The 9,259-nt window shown below is 28.5% G+C and overlaps 1 pseudogene; it reads left to right on the plus strand.

Moving 5' to 3' along the window:
* Positions 1–5,361: 5,361 nt before the first annotated feature.
* LOC110638830 (chalcone synthase 2-like) lies at positions 5,362–8,318 on the plus strand (annotated as a pseudogene).
* The last annotated feature ends 941 nt before the right edge of the window (positions 8,319–9,259 follow it).

Here is a 9,259-nt window from a genome sequence, read left to right on the forward strand (position 1 = left end):
GTCTTCCAATAATGCTAAGTCAAGTTCCAAGACACCTAAATGGAATTTGACTTACTCACACCTTTCATAGAAGTTTAGCCCATTGAATATAATAACAGACGAAGCTTGCGAATGAAGATTAATAGCTGCAAAATATTATACACATACTCAAATTAAAATAGGTTCAGACAATTCAAACAATTAGAGTATACTACAGTTCTCCTTTGGGTAGATACTATAATATACTTTCCTAAATTAAATGCCTTTAAACTTGATTGGACAATAATTAACTTACATCAAATATACATGTTGCCTTTGGACATCCAATATATATTTGATAAAATATTATTATTTTCATAATTCTCACTATCATAGAATAATTGATTTACCTTTGGGTAAAATCCTTAAGTTCTTATGACTAGTGGGTATCAATTAATCCATTTTCATCATAGACATTTATTAGTATGAATAATTGATAATTTTTATATGCATGTAAATATCATTCATAGTTAGGCTACTTTAGTGACTAACAAACTATTAATTTTATTTTATTTTAATTTGGCCATTTTGGTGACTAACAAACTAAAACAAATATTATAAGACACGCATACAAATTATTTACCTTAATAAAACCTATTATTTATTCAATAATTTGGTTTAACTATAATTCTTAATTAAATTGGGTAAAAAACATAATTTATTTTCTTTAAGGGATTAAATTCCCACTTACAACACAAATTCATGTGTTTTTCTTATTCTTAAACTTTAATTAATTACTATTATCATTACTATTTTATTTGGCTTCCATTCGGGAATCGAGTTCCCAAGTTCAATACACATACAAAAAGAATTTCGGCCAAATCATAAAGTAAGCCCTTTTAATTAATTTTTTTTTTATAGGAAACCATCTTCCTTCACAACACGTTTTTTCACGTGTTCATCTCATGGCCGAAATTCGATTTTAGAGTTTCAGTTAAACTTAATTAATTATTTTAATCATTAACATTAATCATAAAATTTTCACGATCTACACTTTAATCCTACCCATAATAAGTAATATCTTTAATATTATGTTCATCACCATAAATTTAATGAAGAAATTTAATTGTTCAAAATCTAGGAATAGAGAGAGGGCCAGCTCATATATATATATATTCAATACTTAATCTGATATGTCAATCAAGTATCCTTATACGATTAGAATTAGGATTTACTTCAATTAAAGTAATCCTTACATAATTAGGATTTGTATTAAGTAAGTATCCATTAATATTGGGCCACATTAAATGAATTCATTTTGGCTCATATGGTAATATTAATTATCATACAAAATCTTACATGATCATCGGGAATGACTAATTTTGATAGAGGTAAATAGGCTATGTCTGGGAAGTTTATTAGGGTGAAAAGAAAATAAAGTAGGAAAAATAAGAAAGGAAAATAAAAATAATATAAAAATTATTTTTTTATTTGTATATTAAAGAAAAAATAAAGAGGAGAAATCAATTTTTAAATAGTAAAATATTTATTTTGTCATTTTTATTTAAAATTAAAATAAATAATTATAAGTATAAAAAGGTAATTTTATTTATTTTCTATTCACTTTCTCTCCAAAATGGAAAGAAAATGAATAATAACACTCATTTGTTATTTTCCATCTTTATTTTTCATTCCTCTCAAATTTTCCTCGTTACCAAACAAAACAAAAGAGAAAATATTTTTGTTTTCCTTCATAATTTTCCTTCTTTCTTTATTTTCCTCCAATCCAAATATAACTTATTTGATAAATTATTGAGAGTATGATCTTTATATAACAATTCATAATTTTTTTTATATGCTTTCATTTATTCAGAATCTTGATTCATCATAGACTCCATTGCTATTAATATCTTAAAATTGATGAGATAGTGGGTATAGAATAAGTTTTAAGGTGTAATAAATTACTATCTATATGCATTAATTGTTTCTATTAAACTGCTGTAAAATTATGACAATATACAAGAAAGTTAGAAATCTCCAGATAATAACTTTTAAAGATTTTCTTTAAGTACTTTTTATGAATTAGATTTAGAGAGACAAAAAGAGAAGAAGAGATGAAAGAAGTGTATATGATTAGAACAACTTATCTATATTTATAGAAAATAAAAAGTTATGACACCTTTATAGACAGATACATCTGTCTATTTCTAATAGATACGACTATTTACTTTAATTTAATAACTCTTCTAACAGACGTGACTGTTTATGTATAATATATGTATTTACTATAATAGACATATTTATTTATAGCAAACACATTTATTATGAAATATCTCTTAACAGTTATAATTGTTTGTGTGTAATAGATATATTTGTTTATTAATAAATATATTTACTTTTTAATAAATATATGTTTTAGTAATTTAATTAAAAAATAAAATAATTATTTATTTTATACACATAACTGTCAAATGATAATATAAAATAATATATATATATATTTATTTATTTAAATATATAAAATTTTATATATTTTATTTTTTTTATTTTAATAATGTAAAAATTCCTTATTATCTAATATATAAGTTGTTTATAACGAGAAAAACAAACAATGGATTCCACCACTTGTTGCCTCTTGAGTTGGTCTTCTAAAATAGTTAATTATTAGTTAAACTATTTTATTGACAAGTTTTTCTTTTTAAAAAAAAAAATTCATTGACAAGTTCAGATTTAATGACAAGGGTCCCTATTTCATAATAAATAATATTAATTAATTATTTTTTTACTCTAAGTCTGTAAAAGTCTGCGCTTGCTAACGGTCATGACACAGGGTACAGAACACTAGTTGAAAAAGCATTAAATCGCAGGATTTTTTTTTTAATAATTTCTCCTTAATATAGTTTTTAATTATTTTTAAAGTATTAAATTTAATTGAGTGTAATTAGAAGATATTAATATTATATTTTTAATTTTTTAATAATATTTTATTATTTTTTATATATTAAATTTAAAAAAAATAAATATTGTAAATTTCACCTATTTTAATATATTAAAAAATTTTGAGTAAATTTACGATCATACTTAAATTTTTTTTTAAATAAATATTTTATAAAATTAAAATAATTAATATAAACTTTAAAATCAAATTATGTGAGTCTTACATATATTTAATTTATAAAAAAAAAATCTAAATTTGCCAGTGTACATAGCTGAGCAGGTCTGGCTTTTGTTGCTCGTAGTGTGACATGGTACTTTTCATAGTGGCGTGGCGTGGCCCACGTAGCCATCGACCATCGCTCCATCTAAATCAACCACCCTCCCACAGGATATCACTGTCGGCAAGTATTTTATAAAATTCAATTAATTAAATAATAATATAAAATTCAATTAATAATAATAAAATAAAAAAAATATGAATAAAATTTAATTTGAGATAAGTACGGAGAATCTTTTAGCCATGTTTTGTGTGATACCTCAAACAGCTTCAACTTTAATATCTGAGCTTTATTCTTCTGCTAATTTAGTTAATCTAACATTCTCTCTATTTTTATTCCATTCTAGTAGAAGAATTTTGTCCTCTGAAATAGATAATTTTATTGAGATTTCTTATATCTCTAAAGTTGTTCAGGTAAAATAATCTTTCCTTTCCCTTTTACGTATTTATAATATATACAGAAGATTTAGTTTTTTTACCATAAATATTTAGCCTCTAATCTCTCTAAGAAGATTTGTTACCAAATAATATGTATGAACTTCTCATCTTAACCATTGTGCCCTCAGATCTATTATCGTAGAACAGTATGTCACTCTGGAGATTCCTTCTCCTTTTATCCCTCAATGAAAAAGACAATGGTGCACTCATTTGCACTTTGGAATTGTCAGAATAGCTCTCACTCTACATGGACGAAGATGATTGTTAGTTACTGCTAAACTTTCTTTACTGACTATCAAATTTCTCAAATATGAACACGCTGTGATTAGTATTTGCATATTCACTCTCCATGCTAGGGGTGTGATATTTACCTTTTTCTCCAATTACAACATGTCTCTGCAAGATCCAAATATTTCTACGACCCTTAAAGTTCAAGTTTAGCTAGTTGGAGTTGAACAAACGGTATTCTCTATTACAGCAACTCTTCACCACCAAATTATTTATCACCTCCAAGATCATGCTGTTGATTTGTCCCAACCAAGAGTCTCTTCAGATGCTCTATACATCTTTTCAGATACAGAGTCAACTCCTACAATTGTTCAAATATCGCAATAGTTATCTAGAGATGAGTTAGTAAAACTGATCCCCACGAAATGGCCAACTAACTATGAGAAACTTCACAATAATTCTCATATTGTATAAACCACAGAACTTTCGTTTCATAGATAATTTGATGGAACTATTAAAACGGTGTATTTATTTATTTTTATCATTTTATAAATATTTTTTTAATTCATATTAAATTATAATTCACTTTTTTTTTTCAAAATTAGTTGAATTTATTAATTTTTTAGTATGTCTATATTTAATATATATTTTTATTAATAAATATATTATTAATTAATTATAATTAGAATAATTAATATAAATTATTTAATATTATTGAAATGTAAGATCTTTTATTATAACTTTATTTTTTATAAAATAAATTTACTTTAGCAGTAAATTAAAAACAAAGTAATAATAAAAAAATATTTAAAAAAGAATAAGCAAAATTTATAATTTTTATATATATTTAAATCTCTTTTGTAATGGGAATAAGACGTAAAAAAATCACATATTCAAAAGTATATTTTAAATATTATTAGAAAAAATATTTAAATATTTTATAATTATTATAATTAAAATATATTAAATTTAATTATAAATTAATTTTTTAATAATCTTTAACTAACCTATTTAAAAACGTTTTTTTTTTTCACAATAACCTCTTACTAACATATTTTTAAAAATGTATTTTTTATAATGACACATAATATATATTTTAAACACATAAACATAAATTTGAATTTTTGATAAATAAATATATTTACTAATATATATATATATTCTTCCATCTAATATATTATAAGGGACGGAGTAAGGGGTGAGATAAGAAGGGCATTGACCCTTGAAATTTTGAAAATTTTCAAAAATTTAATTGTAATTTTTAATTTTTTTTATTATTATATTAAATTTTGATGAGTATGGGATTTTAAAAATTTTAAAAGTTTTAAGTGAGTTTAATAATAATTTTATATAAATTTTATTTTATAATTATTAAATAGTTATTATCATTATTTGTTCAATCCTTTCAATTAATACTTAAATAAATAATTTATTAATAAATCATATATTTTAATTGAGACTACAAACTAAAATTCTGACTCTCGCTATATAACCACCCCCTTGAGCTTCCCATTCTTCCACCAGACCTGTGGCTCTCGTTAAACTAGCACCTACAACGCGATCAAATTCCTTACCTCTTTAATTCTTAGTTCTTCTCTGGTTGTTTTCTTGTCAAGTAATTGAAAATAATAATCGATGGCTGCATCAGTGGAGGAGATAAGAAAAGCCCAGAGAGCCCAGGGTACGGCCACCATCCTCGCCATTGGCACTGCCACTCCCTCTAACTGTGTCAACCAAGCTGATTATCCTGATTTTTACTTCAGGATCACCAAGAGTGAGCACATGACTGAGTTGAAAGAAAAGTTCAAGCGCATATGTACGTTCATTTTTCTTCTTAAATATTTTATTGCAATATTTTCTTTATATATATATATATATACCATCACTACCTTTATTGCTAGTTTGATTTTATTAATTAGTATTTATTTATTTAATTTTGAGGTTAATTAATTTAAGTCACATTTAAAAGGAGTGATGCCCTTGATGCACCTGGTGTGGAGTTTTTATCTCCTTAGCTAATATGGCATTTTAGGCCCAACTTCTTCTACCCAAATGCACTTTTGTCCCAACCTCAAGGACTTCAATTTCCCTTTTACTTTCTTCACATTCCTGCTTTTGTTGCTTTTTATGATCAAATGTTATAGTTGGCGACCTGCCCGACCCAAAAGTATCTTCGGCTGTGGACCACCCTTGGTGGCCGGATTGGTACTACTGGGTTCTCTGGATGTTGATGAAGGGAGCGATGGTGGTGGAATGGTGATTTGATGCTCTAAGGATGGTTTGATAGAATCTGTTTCTCTCTTTTTCACCCTCTCATATATGTCTCGTTCTCTGTCTCTCATGATAACGAAATGGAGATCTTGTGGATCCAGCAGCAGATCCAAATCTCACCCTATCTATTTATATCTCCCACAGATAACACAAAAATAAGGATATAAAAGGAGTAACACTATAATTATGAAGAAATGCACCAAAACAGGTTTGGAGCAGAAGCAAAGCTTCAGAGAAAAAAAGCTATCGAATGACTTCCCTTTGGATATGGGCAAGAGGGTCAAGAAGGCATGGGTAATATTGTCAAACACCCACATATATGACCAAAAATTATATAGTAAAACAGTTTTATGTAGGATATCTTACATAATTTTAATAATGGGTGAATATGAAAGCATGTGTGAGTCTAACAAATAAATATATATGTATAGGTGAATTCCATATTTTATAACCATCTTTTAATTTAAAAAAAAATTATATTTGTATATTTATTTAAATATTATTTATTTTCATTTTATGTCATATGCTATATAAATATGATACAATTTCTCCGTACATGAGACAAAGGATATCTTTGAAGGAAAAGACAATAAATCGAGACATTGAAAAGGCCAAAAAAACATGGAACAAAGGGTGAATTTATAAATGGTCCATTACTAAAAAGCCCTCCGATATGAACATAATAACAAAATCAACCTCCTCATTTTCACGGATTCACGGCTATTATTATAGATATACAGACTTGGCAATCTCGTTATGGTATATTATTATGTTGCAAACGTTATAACTATAGTTCGTTATCTAGCCATAATTGAAAAATCACGTGTGATCTATTCCTCATTATGGGTCTCATTCGTGGTAACAGGTGACAAATCTATGATCAAGAAACGCTACATGCATTTAGACGAAGAAATCTTGAAAGAGAATCCCAACATGTGCGCTTACTGGGAACCATCTCTTGATGCCCGCTAAGACATTGTAGTCGTGGAGGTTCCAAAGCTAGGGGAAGAAGCAGCAACTAAGGCCATCAAAGAATGGGGCCAACCCAAGTCCAAGATCACCCACCTCATTTTCTGCACAACTTCTGGTGTCGACATGCCTGGTTGTGACTACCAGCTCACTAAGCTGCTTGACCTCCGTCCCTCAGTCAAGCGATTCATGATGTATCAGCAGGGTTGCTTTGCTGGCGGGACGGTCCTTCGTTTGGCCAAGGACTTGGCTGAGAACAATAAGGGTGCTCGGGTTCTTGTTGTGTGCTCTGAGATCACTGCTTTCTTTTTCCGTGGTCCTTCTGATAACCACTTTGATTCTTTAGTGGGTCAAGCTCTTTTTGGTGATGGAGCTGGAGCTTTAATTGTTGGGTCTGATCCTGATACTTCCATTGAGCATCCATTGTTTCAGCTTGTCTCTGCATCACAAACAATCATTCCGGACTCTGATGGCGCCCTTGATTTACATTTACGTGAAGTGGGTCTCACCTTCCACTTGCTAAGAGAAGTTCCAGAGTTGATTTCAAAGAACATAGAGAAAAGCCTAGCGGAAGCATTCAGTCCTATTGGTATCAGCGATTGGAACTCCATATTCTGGATAGCTCACCCAGGTGGTCCAGCTATTCTTAACCAGGTTGAAGCGAAATTGAGTCTAAAACCTGAAAAAATGAGAGCAAGCAGGCATGTTCTCAGCGAGTATGGAAACATGACAAGTGCTTGTGTGTTATTTATCCTGGACGAGATGAGAAAAAAGTCTCTGGAGGAAGGGAAGTTCACCACCGGAGAAGGGTTGGAGTGGGGTGTTTTGTTCGGGTTTGGGCCTGGTCTAACAATAGAGACCGTCGTGCTACATAGCATCCCCACAGAGATGGCAGCTCAATGAATTAATTAGATATTCAGAAGCGAGGAAAATAAAGATTCATATGAAGAGTCAAGCATGAAATAAATGAGTGTATATAGATAAATATGTAATATTAAGAATATGTGTGAATATTTGAATTCAGAGTGTTGATACGTGTATCGTAAAGAGAGATTATTAGGTGCACCCGATATATATGCATTCTCTCTCTATGAACATGGGTCTCACTTTTCTATAAGTAAGGGAAACTGTTTTATCGTATCTAAATGAGCACTATTTTTTAGTGCTCTTGATGTATTCAATAATTAACCGTATCATAAGTGTTATATATATGTACCTATATAAAATATTATTTTATGTAGAATGAAGTGATTCTTATCTTATATGTTATCCCCCCTCCTCTCCAATTTAGTGGTATGCTTCTAATAAAGTAGCAGTAAGGAATCAAAATTTTGGCTCCAAAATTCTAAAGGACGTGGAAGAGGCAATTGGTCTAGAAGAGGTGGTGGCAAAAGTCTGGAGTTTGTTGCTTCAATTGTCAAAAACCTGGTCATTATGCAACAAAATGTAGAAGTAATTCATAACAAACAAGGAAAAGTTAATTGTGCTGAAGTTGGAGAAGATGAAGAGTTGACGTTGCTATTAACTTGCATTGAAGATTATTTCTACATTTCATTGCTTAACTTGCCTTAGCGAGATTGTTGAAGGTATATCATTCATTTGATAGATTTAAGTTTGAGTTCTCACTCTCTCAATCTTCCTGTTAAAAAAACGTCGACATTACTATTAACTTGTACTGAAAAAAGTATTTCTTTTGATGATAAAACTAAAGTTTCAATCATGAATGTGTGTTTATCTATCTATCGGCAAAAAAAAAAAAATCATTAACAGTTGCAAAAGATTAACTGCACACAACTTTATTTGAGAAGAACAAACACTTTACTTGGGTCATTTTGAGTCACAAACATGTCAAGCTAGAAGGTGAAATGAATTGCTCGGCTGAAGGCTTGTTACTCAGATTCAAGGCATGCAATTGATACTACCCGGATTAATTAAAAAGGAAAAATGAAAAAAAGAGAGAAATTTACTTGTGCTCAAACCTCCTATAATTTATTATATTAGATCCTTATTATAGTTGATTTTTTTTTCTTAATTATAATTTATTTAATTTATGAATTTATATAACAAGTTAAAATTATATTGTTTTATAAATGTTCATTTTTTTTAATTTTTTTTATTAAAATATTAATTAATTAAATATTGCAATATCACTTAAATTTAATAAATGGCCCAAAATTAGCT

Source organism: Hevea brasiliensis, chromosome 10, assembly GCF_030052815.1.
Source record: "Hevea brasiliensis isolate MT/VB/25A 57/8 chromosome 10, ASM3005281v1, whole genome shotgun sequence".
In the NCBI taxonomy this organism is placed as follows: domain Eukaryota; kingdom Viridiplantae; phylum Streptophyta; class Magnoliopsida; order Malpighiales; family Euphorbiaceae; genus Hevea; species Hevea brasiliensis.